This window comes from Amphiura filiformis, chromosome 6 (genome assembly GCF_039555335.1).
Source record: "Amphiura filiformis chromosome 6, Afil_fr2py, whole genome shotgun sequence".
In the NCBI taxonomy this organism is placed as follows: domain Eukaryota; kingdom Metazoa; phylum Echinodermata; class Ophiuroidea; order Amphilepidida; family Amphiuridae; genus Amphiura; species Amphiura filiformis.
This window is the reverse complement of record NC_092633.1, coordinates 75488863-75508621: the sequence shown is the minus strand read 5'-3', so window position 1 is coordinate 75508621 and position 19759 is coordinate 75488863. Positions and strand designations below refer to the sequence as shown.

The 19759-nt window shown below is 35.8% G+C and overlaps 1 long non-coding RNA gene across 1 annotated transcript; it reads left to right on the top strand.

Moving 5' to 3' along the window:
- Window positions 1-1172: 1172 nt before the first annotated feature.
- Window positions 1173-3781, top strand: LOC140154339 (uncharacterized). Its single transcript, XR_011859307.1, has 2 exons — window positions 1173-1268; window positions 2572-3781. It is a non-coding gene; the product is annotated as an uncharacterized lncRNA (long non-coding RNA).
- Window positions 3782-19759: the final 15978 nt, after the last annotated feature.

Sequence of the window (19759 nt, the reverse complement as noted above, 5' to 3'; positions counted from 1 at the left end):
GAGAGGAGAGGAGAGGGAGAGGAGAGGAGAGGAGATCGAGAGAAGAGAGGAGGCGAGCAGAGCAGGGAGGAGTTTATTCCGTTTATTTTGATTTTTCCACGTTGATCATAGGCCTACTGCTAAAACAGTGAGAGGGGGAGAAGGGTAAAGGAAATACAACATCCAATATAATTCAGATATCCACATAATTCAAAAGATGGCACAGGTGAGAGTTTAGAGACAGACAGACTAGAAAGAGAAGAAAGCGAGAGGAGAAGAGGCAGGGGTCCTTTTTTTTTTTTAAAGTAAGAGTGAGTAAGATTGCCCACTTGAGACGCCAGTGTTGCATATAATTGACTTATCCAACCTTTATTGACAGACATAAGTGTGATTGGCAGCACCTATTATTACCTCTTCAAATGAGAAGCATGATGCCCCAAACGTAACAATGAAGTCAACTTACACACCATCCTACTTAATCCCTTGCGTTTTCATTTCTGAACAATAGAGCTCCCGAAACAGAAAACTTGAAACGAGGGTAAGAATACTGTTACGTCCATGTAGTTTTAATGCAAGGAGATGGGTTTGTGAGTTTTGTCCATGCAGTTTCAATGCTCTACAACATTACCTGACTTTACACAGATGGTGCATGTAAATAGCTCCCCAACAAGCACAAAACGTTTTAAAACGTTTTAAACGGGTCATTTTTGTGGTAAACGTTTTAAAACATAAAATGTCGGGTTATATAAAGGTCATGATATTTTAAAATGTTGTCAAAATGTTATTGTAAAATATTTTTTGAAAAAATATTTTGTGGCACTATATTAGAAAATTTTGCAGTACGTTTTCAAAAAATGTTTTTGAATGTTATGAAAATGTTTCATATATTTATATATCGCATTTATTTAACCCGACATATTTATACGTTTACCTGCAACCTTTTTCCTTTTCCTTTTTGCGAATAATGCCAAAAGCGTTTTGTGTTTGCAGCAGAAACTGCATGACACGAACTCATTTATCATTTATGATTTCATGACTTATCCGGTATCCCCCCTAATAATAATATAGTGCTGATGTCTTGTAATTTGCCAGATATAAATGTTTTAAGCACCTTAAAATACAAAATAATTTGCATTATTTGTCATTACTAACTGCGAGAAATTTACTTTTTAATGGTAAAAATTGAGACCACACCCAGATTCCACAAACCTGATCTATCAGCACCACGTACGAGATCAAGGCGAGCCGAATGATCAATTGGTTTTTATCAAGGACAATGTGACAAAAACGTGAGTTTGCAAAAATTGTTAATTTAAAATGTGTGATTTGCATAAGCAATAGATTCCTAATTAAATGTTAGTTTTCACTGATCATATAATGTCCTCTATTAATGTCGAGCCAAACAAATGAGGTAAAATTGCTATTTCATTCCAGCGCCTAAAATGCGTATTATAGCTCGCCGATCCGACCGATCGTATTATTATCATGAATATTGAAGGGGCTTCACGCAGCTGGGACGAACAAACCGTGCCGGGGGCACTCCAACTTTGGAGGTGACGCGTATGTAGGGCTGTTAATACCCCCTTTTTCAGCATCGCTGTCACCCAAAGACCACATATTTTTTACGAACACATGCACTGTCACCCGAAGACCCCTTATTTTCCATTTGATCTGTCACCCAAAGACCCTTACATGTTCAATTTGAACAGCAATTTTCATTTATCACTGATTTTGTTACTTATTTTGAAAAAACAATGAAATTTGAAGCCATTTAGAACTAAAAATTCGATTTTCGAGGTTTCTGTGGCGCTGTTTCGGCTCTCACCCAATTCCATTTAAGAAAAGGTCATGTTCTCACCCAATGACCCCATATTTTTTACATTTTGCTCTCACCGAATGCCAAAAATCACCCAATGACCCCATATTTTTTACATTTTGCTCTCACCGAATGCCCCTTAGTGCGGAAGTGCCAGCCCTACACCTATATCCATTTCGTATTGAAGTGCCCCCCCGGGAAACCGTGAAGACGTAAAACGAACAGCGATATACCGATATACACACTGTTTATACGTCAAGACGTAAGAGGAATAGCGATATGCATAGTCTATACAGTTTATATGTCACTGATTTAATGATACACACGCACTAAGTCATCATAAATCAATTGAATACAAAGTACCTATATAGAGGAAGAAGGGTCCAACTCCATCAAAACTGTTTTTGAGGTATTAAAGCCATAATGTGTGATTTGCTCCACAGCAACGCCCTCATTTTTTTTCGAATTTCTACTTTTGCATTATTGTAATGGCCACTGGTGTACATAAATGCCCTGCACATTATTGCTTTACGCAAAAACTCCATTGCGTCGGGCCTTTCTTTCATGATTTATATGTACTTGGAATACGATTTTGGATTTTGGGTCCTTCTTTCACACATAACACAAGAGAGAACAGTCTGCTGGCACTAAAATGCGGGTCCAATTCATTTGTGTAAAATGGTGGACTTGGGCCTTCTTCCACTCGGGTATTCAATTACACTTATGTTAATCCAAAGATCCTGCTGTCAATCTACATAATATATTTATTGTTTCAGAAACCAAGAGTCGCTGTTGATTTCATCATTGCCTATTTATGAAGACCGAGGAGACCAATGCAAACCACATGATCAATTAGTCTTCATAAAACACACAAAACAGGGAGTACTACATTGATGATCATAGTGGAAATTTACGGATACTATCATAATTGTTCCTTCTTGTTTAACGCCAAAGATCCAAGACAAGGGCACATAAGATACATCAAAGTAGATTTAACTACACTCCTTCCTCCATTGAATGTGTCGATGGGTGCGTACAATGAATACGTAAACCAGTTTGACATGTCTGCAGTACATATTAAGTATGATCGTACTTTTTTGCAAACTGTGATGAAAAACGGCACTAAGTATATTTCTATATTGCGAGATCCAGTGAAACAGTTTGAATCCGCGTTTGTGTTTTTTGGATTCGCTAAAGGCGATGGATCTACGGAGACGAAGATAAACAAGTGGCTCAACAGACCGAAACCTGAGGTTAAATTCCTCAATAATAATCAGATACTTGATTTGGGATTACCAGCAAAATATTTTAGGAATGAAGCAAGAGTAGCGTCACATATTAAGAAGCTTTCTCGTGAACTTGACTTAATGCTTATCACGGAATATTTCGACGAATCTTTGCTGTTGCTCCGTAAACTTATGTGTTGGAGTTTTGATGATATCGTATACATAAAACAAAACGCTAGACCTGATGAAAAACGCTCACTGCCCCTAACAGATCCACTGAAAGACAGGATACGAAAATGGAATGTAGCAGATTCAAGTCTTTATAAATATTTCAACCAAACATTTTGGAAGAAAATCGCTGCCTATGGACCAAGTTTTCGTCAGGATTTACAATATTTTAAAGAGAAACAAACTAGACTCTATAACCTATGCGTGGAAAATGAAATAACTGCGGGGCATCGAACCAAGTACACTGTATTACCCAATGCTACGGATTACTGTACTTTAAGGGTCGAAATGAAAGAGCCTTTTAACAGAATCTGGTTAAGACAACAAAAGCAAAATAGTTTGACATAATTATAATATCAGTTACCACGACAAAATTGGTATATTTTTGCAGATCAACGATTTGTATTTCGTGTAAGACAGTATCAGAGGCCATGAAAGCAGATCATGATCAAAGTTCCCAACTAAAGGGTGTAAATCGGGTGGGGAGAGGGGGACACGCCCCCTTCCCTTTTCAAAGTGTAGGGGACACAATGAACAATCTCATCGAAATGAATAGTTCGGGATCAAAGATGCAGAAATAAATTCTGCTTCCAGTGCATTTTATAGATTTGTAATACAATTGCCCGTTTTTGAATAATGGTCATTATTTAAAGCCATATTATAACATTTGCTGAGGAAGACGCCCTCACTGAATTTTTAAAATTCCTTTTTTTACACGATTAAATTATTTATTTATTATCAATGATATTTGATGTACTATAAATTATGTTGACTATGTACTTCAGGCACTCAGTCTCGTTCCCTTTGCTCATCATTTTCGCTCATCAAGTCCCAGACGACTCGGAAGTATATCCAGTTTCAAACATTATTATGCTTTGAGAATCTTCTATCCAGTGGCGTAGATATTTTCTTTTTGACATTGGGGGGGATGGGGTTGGAAAAATTTCTTGATGTATAGCGAATCAAGCAGCTTTTGGCAACAGAATAAGTTAATGGTTAAAATGCGCGCAAAGCGCGCTCAAAATTTTGCCATATTGAAGCTAATTTGATGAAATGTGGTGCAAAAGTGGAATAAATTCGCGCGAAGCGAGGAAAAATTGCAATTTGGGGCTAAACTGGCCAAATATGAGGAGTTAATTTGGTCAGAAACCTACATACAGGCGTCAACATTGGGGGATGATTGTATGGACCATCCACCCTGGCAAAATATGGGGGGGGGGGGGATAAATCCCCCCATCCCCCCGGGATCTACGCCTATGCTTCTATCCTATACTTTATACACGCGGGTTTTTCTCTCAAAATAACTTCGCATGGACTTAGGTGGCTTTTGTATTCATGTATTCAATTGTTAAACAATTTTTATGTCATTTTGATGTTTGCTGTTATCTTGAGTCATATTTGTTTTTGCATGTGTAATGTATTATGTATATTTTATGTTAATTTTCGCATAATGCATTTTGCAGGGCTTCTTGCTTTTCTGATCTCGATTTTTATTGTTGCTTTTATGTTGTGCAATATGTATTGTGTGCATTGTTCGCTATTTTAGTGGTTTTATAATATATATTTCACAGTTAATTGCATTTTGATCATTCTCGCCTTTTTAGGCTTACGCTGTGCAATATATATATATTGCTGGTCTTTTTAAACTGGTTTTAATATATTGGTTTTGTATGTTTTAAGATTGTAAATTCAAATATTGTTCATATATCTTATTGTATGATTTGTGAAATGTAATTGCAATCGCATTCCAAGGCATTTATTGTTTCCTTGCGCCGTAGCCTTTTCACTTGTGAATGCGTATTGCGGTAACATTTCTCTTATTTATTTTTTGCATAATGCATATTGCATGGCTTCTTGCTTTTGTTCTCGATATTACTGTTGCATTTATGTTGTGCAATATGTATTGTGTGCATTGTTTGCTATTTTGCGTGTTTTATAATGTAGGTTAATTGCAGATTGATCAATCGTGCCTTTTTAGGCTTACACTGTGCAATATATATATTGCTTGTCTTTTTAAAGTTGTTTTAATATATTGTTTTGTATGTTTTAAGATTGCAAATTTAAATATTGTTCATATATCTTGTTGTATGATTTTTGTGAAATGTAATTGCAATCGCATTCCAAGGGTTTTTTGTTTCTGTGCGCTGTGTTTACTTGTGAATGCGTATTGCGGTAACATTTCTCATATTTAATTTTGGCATAATGCATGTTGCATGGCTTCTTGCATTTCTTGATCTCGAAATTGCTGTTGCATTTATGTTGTGCAATATGTATTGTGTGCATTGTTTGCTATTTGTCGTTTTATAATGTATATTTCACAGTCAATTGCATTTTGTTCGATCTTGCCTTTTTAGGCTCATGCTGTGCAATATCTTGCTTGTCTTTTTCAAACTGGTTTTTAATATTTTGGTTTCCTCAAACTATTTGTATGTTTTAAAATTGTAAATTCAAATATTGTTCTCATATTTTACAAATGTATGTGCTTTTAATGTCATGTTTTGTAAAGCGCCTTGAGTTCTTTTGATGTAATTGCGCTATATAAGAAATAAATATTATTATTATTATTATTATTATTTAAAAAACCATTTATTCTGGATATCTGGCTGAAACTGAAATTGGCGACCAAATCCCCGATATCGGAGGTCTCTGCATCAGCTTACAGTTCACGATCACCGTACATATAGCGTGTAGATACTCGTATCGTGACACCGCGACCCCACTTAAAAAACGGTTACAAAATGAATCGAGAAAAGTTTTTGACCAAAAATTAAATTTTTGACCACATTTTTTAACAAAAATCACATTTTTTACCAAAAATCAGATTCTCAAAGCATTAAATAATGATAAAATCGAGTGGATCTTTCGCACGATACACAAGATATTGGTCTCGCTATGAGTTTAAAAGATATCGTGCCTCGCACGATATCTTTTAAAACTCACAGCTTGACCAATATCTTTGTGTATCATGCTCAATCCATCCAATTTTATATCAAACTTGTCTAGCGAAGTCCACTGTAAACTGGAGGACAACTGGCGCACCCTTTTACCCTTTTACGTACAGAATCCTTGCACAGATTGAAATTTCCAAAACAGTGTTACTTTCACCAGTCACTCCTTTCTTCAGGGACATTACTGTATCCAATCTGTTCCACTAACATTACGACAGAACTGCATAAACCAGCTCAGCTTGATAGTAGACCAATATATTCCTTTTGGGGGACAAATGTGCACTTTGGCGTAATGCAGAATCTGTAGCACTTTGACATGACCACACCTCAAACCTCTGGTGCCAAATACTTTTCTTTCACAGTATAAGTCTGCCCAGAATTGTTGTTGTAATTCAGCTATAATATAATAGTAAACTCTCCAACTTTCCAATATTGGATCCTTCGTATACATTCAGTTAAACCTGGAGATTTCCATTGTCATGTACAAGAGCGGGTGACCGTTATTATTTTGTATAAATCGGCTTGCTCCACTCGCCCATCTTGGTAGACTCATATTATTTTTATGGTGGCCAATCTTGTGGGCTGAAGGGATTACTCCTATATATGTCGGAAAACGCTGCAAATAAGGGGGTAAATTTTCATCGTATCTGAAAAGTCATTCTATGTAAAAGCAATTACATCTCTCTCTTCCCCCTTTTTGTTTAGACAGGGAGAGGAACCGCACCCCGTGCGTTCATGCTCTGTCGTATATATTGAACGGTCCCTTATGACCCCAAACTATCGAGTTTCATTGAATAGCAACATTTTATAAGGGGCTGTTCGTCTATTGGTAATGACCCCCCCCCCCCTCCGTTTTCAAAAGTTCTCGCCAAAAAGACCCATTTGTCCTATGCCTAGGGGCCTATATAACAACAAAGTTAATCTAATTTTTGTAGCTACATGTAATGTATTGTTCTGGCATAATTCCTACAATTACGAAACCGATCTGAGATTGCATGAATCAATGGAAAAATACACTGAAATGTTGTTGCAACCCTTTAACCGGGGTCTCCCCACCAGTCCGAATTTTTTAGGTTAGATTTATAGGTTTAGCGTTAGGGTTAGGAATAAATTCGGTGGTTCGGACTGACGGTGGACTGACGGGGTGTAAACTGTCTGCGAATGTGTGTGGTTCGAGCCATTCACTTGTAATTCCTGCCTGGCAAATCATACAAGGGAAACGTACTTTTCTTTATAGAGGTAGTACCTTTTGGAATAAACTTCCAACTGATGTTAGATGCAACCTGTCAAATATGAGCGTCAATACTTTTAAATCAACTGTAATCAAGTAATTATATTTAAATTGTTTGATTTTTACATGTTGCTATTGCTATGTTGAATTTTATCTAATATGTGAAATGTTTATATTTAATTATTGTTCAAATGTGTAATTTTAATTAATCAGGGTCTCATGGGAGACCAGAATTGCATTACTGAACTGAGTAACCCTGAATAAATAAAGATTTACTACTACTACTACTACTACTACTACTACTACTACTTGTGTCATTGTTTTCTCTAATCAAATACGGTATATTTTTAATAAATCAATTATACATTTGTATAAACAAGGCTCTGTTTTCTTATCAAAATAGTTGCATTTAATCTCAAAACACTGCAATATGTATTACAAAGGTTGCTTATCTTTTAGAGCATTGAAATGTTTGTAGGATTCCCTACGGTGTCAGTCTACAAATTATTTAATTTTTTCCTCAACTTTCAAGTTCAATATCGTCAAGATAAATCTAAATTTACATATAGCCCGTTGCAATATGTTTCTAATTCGGTTATCAATTACACGGAGCCCATGGTTACGTTACTGTAACGGAGCGTGGAGCTCAAACTACTTTCTAGTCGCTTTGAGCGATTCAGATAATGAGATATTAAAGTCGCTTCCTTGTGCAAATTTTGGGTTAAATTTAAACGGGCTATTCCAGATGAAATCCATACACCCCCAATGGAAGCCGCAATCTTCATCTCTCATATATAGGGTTATAAATTTCAAATAAGAGTCACCCATTCAGGTCACCCCAATTGAAATTCATACTCCCTATGTGGAACTGGAGGTTAATGTCATGTCTTTCATAAGGGTGTAACTGGTAAGGATTTCAATTAGGATTGCCCAATCGCCAGATCGCTCATTGCTCGCGACTACATGGAATATAAATCAACTTTACATACCGTATTTACGAGGGAAATGAAACAAAATATATGAAACTATATTTTCCATTTAATCTAAGAACGTTTTCAAATTGATACCGACATGCAAGTTATTAAATAAAATTGAAATAGATATATTAAGGAAATTATCGTAAAAGGGCAAGAAATCAAGAATCAGATCAGAGTATGTCATGTTATGTTGCGTCTGCACTCCTATTTTAAATCTGGCAAACTCTGCCATATTTGATCACTCACTACCTAAACAACATGAAAACACCACCTTGAAAAACAGGGTCCTGTATCCTATACTATCCCTCTAACGTAACCTTGCAATGACACCCAGAAAACGGAAAGTCTACACTAGTTATGACATTGTATACCATTCATCTGATCGTGTACTATTTCAAACTGTTACGATTTGGTAGTTCACAGCATCTTGCGAATGGTAATGAGCTTTGGCAAAAATTGCATTGATCATTTCATAGCAGGCGTAGAAGAATTCATACATCACAGATATTCTTTTGTAGGTCCTATGGTTCTTGGGTTATGTTGTAAAGAGGGCTGAAACAACAACACTTTTGTAAAACGTACATAACTCATTAACAACAATAAATCAAGCAACTTTTCAAAGTACATTATTTGTAAAATTAACTTTTTGCAAAACTTCAAACTTCAAGTATTGATTTAGATAATGATATTTTTTTGGTTGCTTCGACCAACAGTATCTTAGGCCTACTGTTGCCATGTCTTATTATATTGCCTGGGTATGGTGGGAGGGGAGAAGGGTGCGTTTGATAATGGTGTTAAACGAGGACATTATCCATAATTTCTCTGCAGCCACCTTTTTTCAAAGTTATCTTCATTTAATTTGTTGTTTTGAAAGAAATAAGGCAGCATTAAAGACTTATCCGTCCTGTCACACAGCTAGTCTAGACACATGCGTCTTGTACCGTGTAATTGCAATAAATAGTATCCCAAGGAAAACGATATAGGCCTACTCTTCAGGAACTATACTAAAGGGGTCATAAACGTTGCATGTAACTTAAAACTGAATAACATTTTATAATCACATTAATGACATTATGTTTTGAAAACATGTTGCTGAGTAATTCTAAACATACGGCGACTATCTTTTTTTATTATAATGTATTAACTATTTGTGGGATAGGCTTTTACGACGGGAATTCTTAACAAGTGGGTTTTTAGCGGGTTCGCCGTCGGACAAGTTTAGAACTGAGTTGTCCGACAGTTCTAAACTTGTCCGACGGCGAACCCGCTAAAACCCACTAATTGGTATAAACTATTCGTGAATTTAAATGCCACCAGAGCTACCAGAAAGTTCCAAGACAAACAAAGGGAGAGAGAGAAAGGAAGAGAGAGGAGAGGAGAGAGGGTGAAAAGAATGGGATATAAACCATTATATTATTACTGTTTGCAGTATAACATGTTGCTCCTCGCGTCATGTCATGCACTGTCAATCATATTTTGATATGAATGTTTAATAAATCACAATTCTAAAATAAACCATCCGTTGTCGATACAAATTATTATCTATTCGCAATCAATCAGTATTAATTTTACAAAAAAGCAGTTTGTGACATACCATTAGTGTACACACAATACCTAAAGTTAAGTGAAACGCTGACAGAATAAGGTTATACGCTTGTAATTTGTAAAGACGGCCTTTTAAAGGTATCGACAGATGTAGAAATATTAAACGTAATATATGTCTTTTTAATTACATAGAGAAAGAAATATAATCATGTAATGGCGTACGCATATCATATGACATCTGTAATAAAGACAATACCAGAAGGAAATGAACGTCAGTAAAATAAAAATATATTGTTCATTTTGACGTTACAGGATATTTAATCTGATGTGACAAAACCATTCACTGAACTACTTCTTCTCTGCATACTCTGCAGCAACTCTGTCTTAGTGCTCCAAAATAACAAAATAAAGCAATCGTATTTAACCATGTTTATCATATTTTTGTACATAATGTAAAAGCTTTTAAAATCTGTTTTGCATGTTAACACACTTTCAATAATTCCAATCCATACCAAGCAGTGTTACGAGTCGTACTTTGATTCAAGGCCAAAATCACCTTTTACCCGAACTCACACGAATGCACAACACAAATACACTGTTTGATTAAACTAACAAAATCTAAGTCTTTTATTGAAAGCAAGTTATGATTGGTACAATATATGACAACAAATGCACATACACAATAATCAAATATAATCAATCTTTAACTATTTAGTACTTAGCCAGCATTCTTCTTCTTGGTGATCATAAAGAGTTCTTGCAATGTTCTGGACGGCTGATGTATATACTTGTTCTCTTGCCCTACGAAAATCAGCGAAGTCCTTTGTACTCTTGCACTGATAAACATCCTTGCGTGTAAAATCCTCACACAAATCTCCTTGTGCTGGTTTCTCCAAACTTTTTGACTCCTTGCGCTGCTTTCTCCAAAACTGGTGCTATTTCCACCTTTCACACAATATCTCCAGGAAGCAGGACTGCGATGCAGTTGTTCCACTTATTTTGACAGTTGCGTTGAATCAAAAACCATAGATCATCACATTTAGATAATCTATGCATAAACCAGACTTCAGCAAGTCGACAGAAGAATATATATTCCTGTCTTGGAAGAAGTACGTTCTTTGACGTATTGTGTAAAGTGTAATAAATAAATAAAAAGTATTCTAGATCTTCTCCGACAACACTGGCAGGCAGTAGTACATTAACTACAAAATATACTTCTGGTTTGCAATTTCCTTTCTTTGAAGGAATTGGACGTACTGTAAGCGTATTTACTATTAGCTATAGCTAGCCCAGATCAACACTATAAACTGTGAATAATTGTGTTTACATTTTCTTATATATCGAGCACTGGGAAATCCCAAGTATTAATAGACAAATGTGATCTTGGGAATTCCCAAGCCTTAATTATAACATTAACCTTTCTCATTACATGGGGAATTCCATGACATCATTTTCACTTTACAATCTCAGGGACTTTCCAATTGTGCAACACACTGAAAAGGGGAATTTCCAGCTATCCATTCAATTTGTTTTTGATCAAGTTTTTTAAACAAAGATAAATCATCCAATTAAATTACTCAGGGCACATCACACCCTCCTCTTAAAAGAAGAAAGTTTGAATGTAATGAATGTTTTCTTCTTTTACATCAACTTCAACATAATATTAACTTTGAGTGCTTAACTCAACATACACAGTGACTACTTGTCACACAAGTTCCTTTTAAAGGAATTTGTTTGTCAGTTTTATGCAATTCTGGACAAGGCATCAGCCATTACATTGTCTTTTCCCTTAATATGTTTGATGTCCAGATTGTACTCTTGCAAGGTCAAACTCCACCTCACCAGTCTTTGGTTTTTGTTCTTCATCCTGTTGATGAAGGTGAGGGAATTGTGATCAGTGAAAACAAGCACAGGGTATACTGTGGTACCCAAATACACATCAAAATGTAGCAATGCTAATAGCAATGCTAGACACTCCTTCTCAATTGTGGAGTAATTTCTCTGGTGCTTGTTGAATTGCCTTGAAAAGTAACATATAGGGTGGTCAATTTGATCTTCACCCTCTTGCATCACAATACCTCCACAGCTTATGTCACTGGCATCAACAGTTAACTTGAACTGCTTCTGAAAATCAGGTGCAGTAAGTACTGGTGAACTCATGAGTATTGATTTGACTTTGTGAAAAGCATTTTCACACTGTTCTGACCAAATGAATTTTGCATCTTTCTTCAACAAATCAGTCATAGGACTTGCTATCTCTGAAAAGTTTGGACAGAACTTTCTATAATAGCCAACCATTCCTAGAAAGCTCATGAGTGCCTTCTTGTTTACAGGTGTGGGGTATTGCTCAATTGCTTCAACTTTGGCTTTGATAGGTTTCACCTGACATTGACCTACAACATATCCCATAAGTATGTGACTGTGTCAATTGTACTTCAGACAGCTTCTTAAACAATTGATGGAGTTGTTCCATGTGTTGTTCCCAAGTTTGACTGTAAACAATCAAATCATCTACATACGCTTTACATCCCTCTATGTCTGCCACAATTTGGTTCACCATTCTCTGAAATGTTGCTGGCGCGTTTTTCAAACCGAATGGCATAACTTTGTATTGGTAAAGACCAAATGGTGTACAAAAAGCAGAAATCTCTTTGGCACGGTCTGTGAGTGGAACCTGCCAGTACCCTTTCAAAAGATCAAATTTGCTAACAAATTTTGCATTCCCAATTTTGTCTATGCAATCATCAATTCTTGGAATAGGATACGAGTCTGTCTTTGAATGAACATTTGCAGCTCTCATGTCTGCGACCAATCGGTATGAACCATCAGGCTTGGGAACAAGAATACAGGGTGAACTCCATTCACTACTACTTGGTTCTATGATATCATTGTCTAGCATATAATTAATCTAATTTTTGAGATGTTCCATTTTCAATGGATTGACTCTGTAAGGATGCTGCTTGATTGGGTTTGTATCACCAACATCTACATCATGGAATGCAGCATTTGTTCTGCTTGGCGTATCAAGAAATATATTGTCAAATTTTTGAATCAAATTTGCAATTGAATACCTGAGTGGAAGAAGGGCCCAACTCCAATTTTTTACAAAAATGAGTTATACCCATCATTTTATTGCCAGCAGACTGTTCTTCCTTGTGTGTGAAAGATGAGCCAAAATCCACGATCTAAATGGTCTTCCATGTACACTTAATCATGGTTTTCATGGAAGAAAGGCCCAACTCCATGGATTTGGGCCCTTCTTCCACAAATATTGGGTTAAAGAGGAATTTTGTTCATCCATGAAATCTGCTTTTCACTACAATAAACTTTCTTGCTAACATATTACATGCTTCTACTTGTGCAATTAATGGATTTCTGTAGCTATTTATAACACATCTGCTTACGGAACTGGTACTTGCAGTATATTAGTGGAAGAAGGGCCCAACTCCAGCTCGTATTAAGACCTGTACCGTTGCCATGGAAACATCATCTATAATTTCCAATGTATGTAATATTGTATGTTCATGTATTGAAGGTCCCTGAAGATGAAAACATTCTGTCTATAAAACTTTTCAAAATATTAAGTTTTTTCTTAATATCTCAAAAACAGTTTTGATGGAGTTGGGCCCTTCTTCCACTCAGGTATTCAATTTGACTTTGTTGATCTTGAGAAAGATGACCTAACTTTGAGTCCAAATTAGTGAGCACATCAGAATTGTTCCATTTTACATTATACTCTTTGTGTTCCAGCTCTTTATCCTGGTCAAATGTGATATCAGAATTGTCATCTGTACTCTTGTCTACATTGGCGATTTTGTCTACATCGGCATGTTTGTCTACATTATCAGCATGTTTTACTGTACACACAGGTTTTGGAATGCCACTGTCACTTCTTTCCCGGACGAGCCCCCAATTTTGTTACGAGTCGTACTTGACTTAAGGCCAAAATCACCTTTTACCCGAACTCACACGAATGCACAACACAAATACACTGTTTGATTAAGCTAACAAAATCTAAGTCTTTAATTGAAAGCAAGTTATGATTGGTACAATATATGACAACAAATGCTCATACACAATAATCAAATATAATCACTCTTTAACTATTTAGTACTTAGCCAGCATTCTTCTTCTTGGTGGTCATAAAGAGTTCTTGCAATGTTCTGGACGGCTGATGTATATTCTTATTCTATTGCCCTACGAAAATCAGCGAAGTCCTTTGTACTCTTGCACTGATAAATATCCTTGCGTGTAAAATCCTCAACCAAATCTCCTTGCGCTGCGTTCTCCAAACTTAACTCCTTGCGCTGCTTTCTCCAAACTTAACTCCTTGCGCTGCTTTCTCCCAAACTGGTACTATTTCCACCTTTCACACAATATCTCCTGGAAGCAGGACTGCGATGAAGTTGTCCCCATATATTTTGACAGTTGCGTTGAATCAAAAACCATAGATCATCATATTTAGATAATCTATGCATGAACCAGACTTCAGCAAGTCGACAAAAGAATATATATTCCTGTCTTGGAAGAAGTACGTTCTTTGACGTATTCTAGATCTCCGACAACACTGGCAGGCAGTAGTACATTAACTACAAATTACACTTCTGGTTTTCAATTTCCTTTCTTTGAAGGAATTGGACTGTACGCGTATTAGCTAGCTAGCCCAGATCAACACTATAAACTGTGAATAATTGTGTTTACATTTTCTTATATATCGAGCACTGGGAAATCCCAAGTATTAATAGCCAAATGTGATCTTTTGAATTCCCAAGCCTTAATTATAACATTAACCTTTCTCATTACATCACTTCCTTAGGGGAATTCCATGACATCATTTTCACTTTACAATCTCAGGGGACTTTCCAATTGTGCAACACACTGAAAAGGGGAATTTCCAGCTATCCATTCAATTTGTTTTTGATCAAGTTGATGCAAGAAAGGGGAATCCCTAAAATGTCTCATCAAATAGATTCTTATTGTAAACAAAGATAAATCATCCAATTAAATTACTCAGGGAACATCACATCAGCGATTTGTTTCCTTTTGGTATGTTTGGGGCCACCGGGCCAATAGATTTCAAAGGTATTTGAATCTCCATTTATAGTTCACATTTTTGTCATTCGCGAAGCTTGTGATGCTGTCACTCTGGCAACGTCTTTGTTATTTTTAACATCTACATGTATATTGTCGTCGGGCTTCCTGCAAACAAATGTCTGCTTAAACGCCAGTCTATATCGTGGGTGGCTTGCGTTATATACGAATGGGTTACTTGCCGAATTCAGCAGGAAGAGAACTCTGCCGATCCAGTTAGAATAGTCCACAAAGGTCTTGCTGAACATAGAAAATCGGAATTGCTCAGCGATGTTTTGGATATTCAAAAGTGAAAATGGAAATAAGCAAACGAAGAAAAGCACACCACTTATAATGAGCATTTTGGCGACAGCATTGCGAGTTTGTGTCGATCTCTGGGTCTGTAAACTGTCCTCCACAGATGAATTGATGCTCGAATTACTCAAATGAACGATAATCAAAGTGTACAGGATAAAATTAAGAAGCATAGCCACAAGAAACTGTATCAGGTCCATGAGATACAACGCTCTTGCGCACCAACCGCTGGAAAACTCACAATAGAAAAACTCAGCGGTGATCAAGTTCGTGTTATTTGCCGAAACAGCACAAATTATTATCGATGTGTACGGAGCAGCCAAACTAGCAAAGAAAAGAGACACGAACCAGACTGAAACTACCATTCGTATTGCCCTGCCTTTGTTGCTAATGATTCGATGCCAAAATGTGTGGCATATTGCAAGGTAACGCTCAATACCAACAAGTGTTACTGTCCAAAGTGAAGCGTAGTAACATAAGTATATGAGAAAATTTGGCATGGAACAACCAAAGGATGAGTAGAAGGAGAAGTGTAAATCATAACTCGGTGATATGATGTAATCTCCAATATATTGCGTAAATGCTGCAACAAGAAGAGAACAATCTGCAATAGCTAAATTCACCAAATAAATGTTAGTTATGTTACGCATAAATTTCACACGATAAACAACGAAGATGAATGCTCCATTGCTGATGATACCAACTGCAGCAACTAATGGTACAAATATCGTCACAAAAGCTTTCGATGAAAGAGTATATTCGTATGTCACCAGTTTGTCATCCGTTATATTGCTCACACAATTCGCCATAGTTGCTTGTGCTTAAAGTTGGTTAAATCTTAAAACCTGGTACAAAGTGACTACTCATCATTGTAAACTTGAAAGTCAAGTATGTGCAATGAGAGTATTGCTCACTGCTCAGTATAATACTATCAACGCACACTAAGCCGTCAAAGAGTACAAGTACAAAATACAAGAGATATATGATTGTGCGCCTATGAGAAGTTGGTAAAAGCATGCGCAGAACAATTAGACGATTCTTAAGAAGAAAATGTCCAAAACGTCTTACTTATTTCTAGAAACAATCTCATGACCATTTTTGATGCTTAATGGTTTGTTTGCTTCTTAGTGATGACGTAATGTTTGCAACATTCAATGGTACACAATTTTGCTGCTTTAGTGTAGGTTTTTCGTTTTCTGGTTGTACTTTTTTCAAAAATATTGTCATTTCCCTTCGGTGTCACTTTCTCAACACCTCCCATTTATAGGTTATATCTTATATTAAATGAAACTGCATACAGGTTAGCTTTATTTCTTTTAAAGAATGAAATGGGGGTTAATTACTGTTTTGCACTGCGCGCTGGGGGAAGTGTTTTTGTTTTGTTTTGTTTTGTTTTTGCAAAATTTAAATTACCAGCAGTTTCAGCATCTTCGAGGAAAACAATGAGACCCTTTTTTATCTTAAGATTATGAGGGTTAGGGACAGTTTTTTATTTATATTTTTGGGGGTATAATTCCGATTTATGCATGTTAAACCAGCTCATTTTGTTGCCTTATGTGATCAATATTTTCAAAAATAAAAAACGGTCCCTGGAATAGAGTCTCAAGATAAAGGGAAAAGGGCAGTTTTTTATGCTCAATCCGTCTCCTTTGACTTCTTGCCTTAAAATATATACTTTTATGTCTGTTGTGTTAATAATTAAGAAGTTATGTCTCTTTTTACTACATGGATGTCTGGGAGTGCATAACGCGACGTCTGACGGGCTAACCTTAGATCACATAACCAAAACATTGCATTATTAATTGCTGATATCTCAATACCAAATAAACATATGATACCTGCCGAAGTATATATATTTTACTTTTATAAAATTGACAAGTAAGTTAAGTATGTTGATTCAATGCATGTAAATTAAATCCAGTTATGTCTCAATTGCTATAGGAGGAATGGGAAAGACATGAAATCGTCAGCAAAATCGTGAAGATGTATTTTTCACATCTATCAATGATAATAAACTGTCTCTCCACAATCATTAAAACAGAACTCATTCTTTTTGGAACAAAACGTAAATTGAAGAGTTGGCAAAATTATACCATTGAGTGTGAAGGGAAAACAATTCAGTCTTACTATTGACCAGTGCTTGAATGGTGACGGAATGGGTCTTGGTGTCATAAAAAAAGTAAATTCGATACTCAAATTTCTTTACAGACAGGCAAAGTTTCTTGATCAAAATATCAAGAAAATTTTATACTCTGCTCTTGTACTTTGCTTATTTGATTACTCTATTTCTTCTTGGCATGCTGACACACATAAGCAGATGAGTAAGCCTACAAATTGCTCAAAACAAAGTTATCAGATTCATTTTAAATGAGAATTGCATGTATCATATTACAGAAGATGATTTTAAAGATCTTAATTTCCTTAACATACAAAATAGGGCAAAACAACTCGGGTTGAACCATGTTTTTGATATTTTTAATGAAGTTGGCCCAGACAATTTTAGTTCAAATTTTACCAGAGTTTCAAACGTGCACCAATACAGTACTAGAAACAGTGCTCAAAATGTTCGTGTTCCAAAATCTACTACCATCACTTCTGGCTCTTTTTATTATAATGCCATTCAGGATTGGGCCAACTTACCAAATGCAATCAAATCAATTTCTGATAAACCAAGTTTCAAAAAGTCTGTAAAAACTCATCTTTTTAACCAAATTTAGTTTCTAATGATTTGAATCATGTTTTAATACTCTTTTATTTTTAATATTCACTTGTATATATATATATATTTATATGTTTTTGTTTTTATTTATGCCTTTTTGCCCTTCGAAAATAAGCCTTTGGGGTTAAAGGGCTATCCTGTGATATCTCCTTGCATTGTTTTTATGTGTATTATATGTTATTTATCTTAATGCATTTTTATATCTATTTACCTTGTATTGTTGTATCATTGTATGTGCAATAAGGAGATACCGAATAAAATCAAATCAAATCAAACACGCAACAATTTTGGTCATGTGATAGAGAGAAGAGAGAGAGTCTGGAGAGAAAGGAGAGTGAAATGTATAAATACGTTGTATTATTGCTGTTTGCAGTAATAACATAGCTTCACGTCCATGTCCACTGTTATTTATATTTTAATAACATTAAGGAACATTAGCCTACAAAATGTATGCCGAAGAGAGGGATTTATTTTGATCTTCGTCGTCATGCTTACAAGTGATTCAATAAGCTTCTAAAGTCTGTCAAGTTGAACAGAGAATCATCCGGAACATTGAGTGTAACAGAACTTTGGATGGAGCTTAGATGATCAAACGGGTTAAAATTTGACATCCATCAATAATGTAATGGATGGTCTAGCTCTATTCAAAATATTTTGCTTGCTTTTGGTTTCTGAACAATAGAGAACCCAAAACTGAGAACTTGAAAAGGCCCATTGTATTAGGGATGTCTTCTATAATTAAGCAATTACTGTGCTGAAAACCGATTAACAAACTACACAAACATGAAGAATGAGATGACCAAAAAAATGGCAATGGCATAGTCATGCACGCATCAAACTTTGGATCAGAGTATCAGTTTCGACAAAAGAAGAGGACAATGATCAGACACAATAAACCTTGTCTGTCTCCTGCAATGTGCACTTCAGTAACTTAATGTTAATTGGTGATTGATTTACATCGTCTCGTATGAGCTTACACTTGAGTAATTCTTAGGTATCTTGTATGCAATAATTTTATATCGGCATTGAATATTCCAGCATCGAATAAGAGTAGTGTCTTTTGTATTACGCCACCTTATATATCCTGTTTTACAAGAGCGAAAGTATGTTGCATTAACAAAAATACGCTAATTGCTCGTTCATATTTTAATGATTTCAATTTTTTTACATGTATTATTCTGTCTGCTTGGAACTCATATTATATAGTGTTAAGTTCCCTTCAATATTCTTCAATAAATATCTGAACACAAGACATGCAAGAAATAAAATCCACTCTCTCAGAAGCCGTTTATTATGTCAGTTTTCACCTTAAACCACATTAATGTATTTAAATGGGTTGCAGGTGGCTTGAATTCCATGAACGTCCTCAAAGACAATAATTGGTGTTAAATATACATATATTAAAACGTAAATATGATACATGATCACCATATAAATGGTATAAAACCGGAGTATACTATGAGAAGTGGCATTTTCTAAGGTTTTTATTTGGATGTGGCAAATAAAAAACCTGGCAATACAGACGCAATAACCCGCATTATATGTCGATTGATGTGATACATGAAGACAATCACTTTGATATCCCGGATTTGTCTCCCGAGTTGGACCCATCTATAGCAGACGTAATTGTAAGCAAATATGACAGGCGTATATCTGCAGGCTTATGCTACCGCCTAAAAGAGGTCGTTTATCCCACTTCAACCCT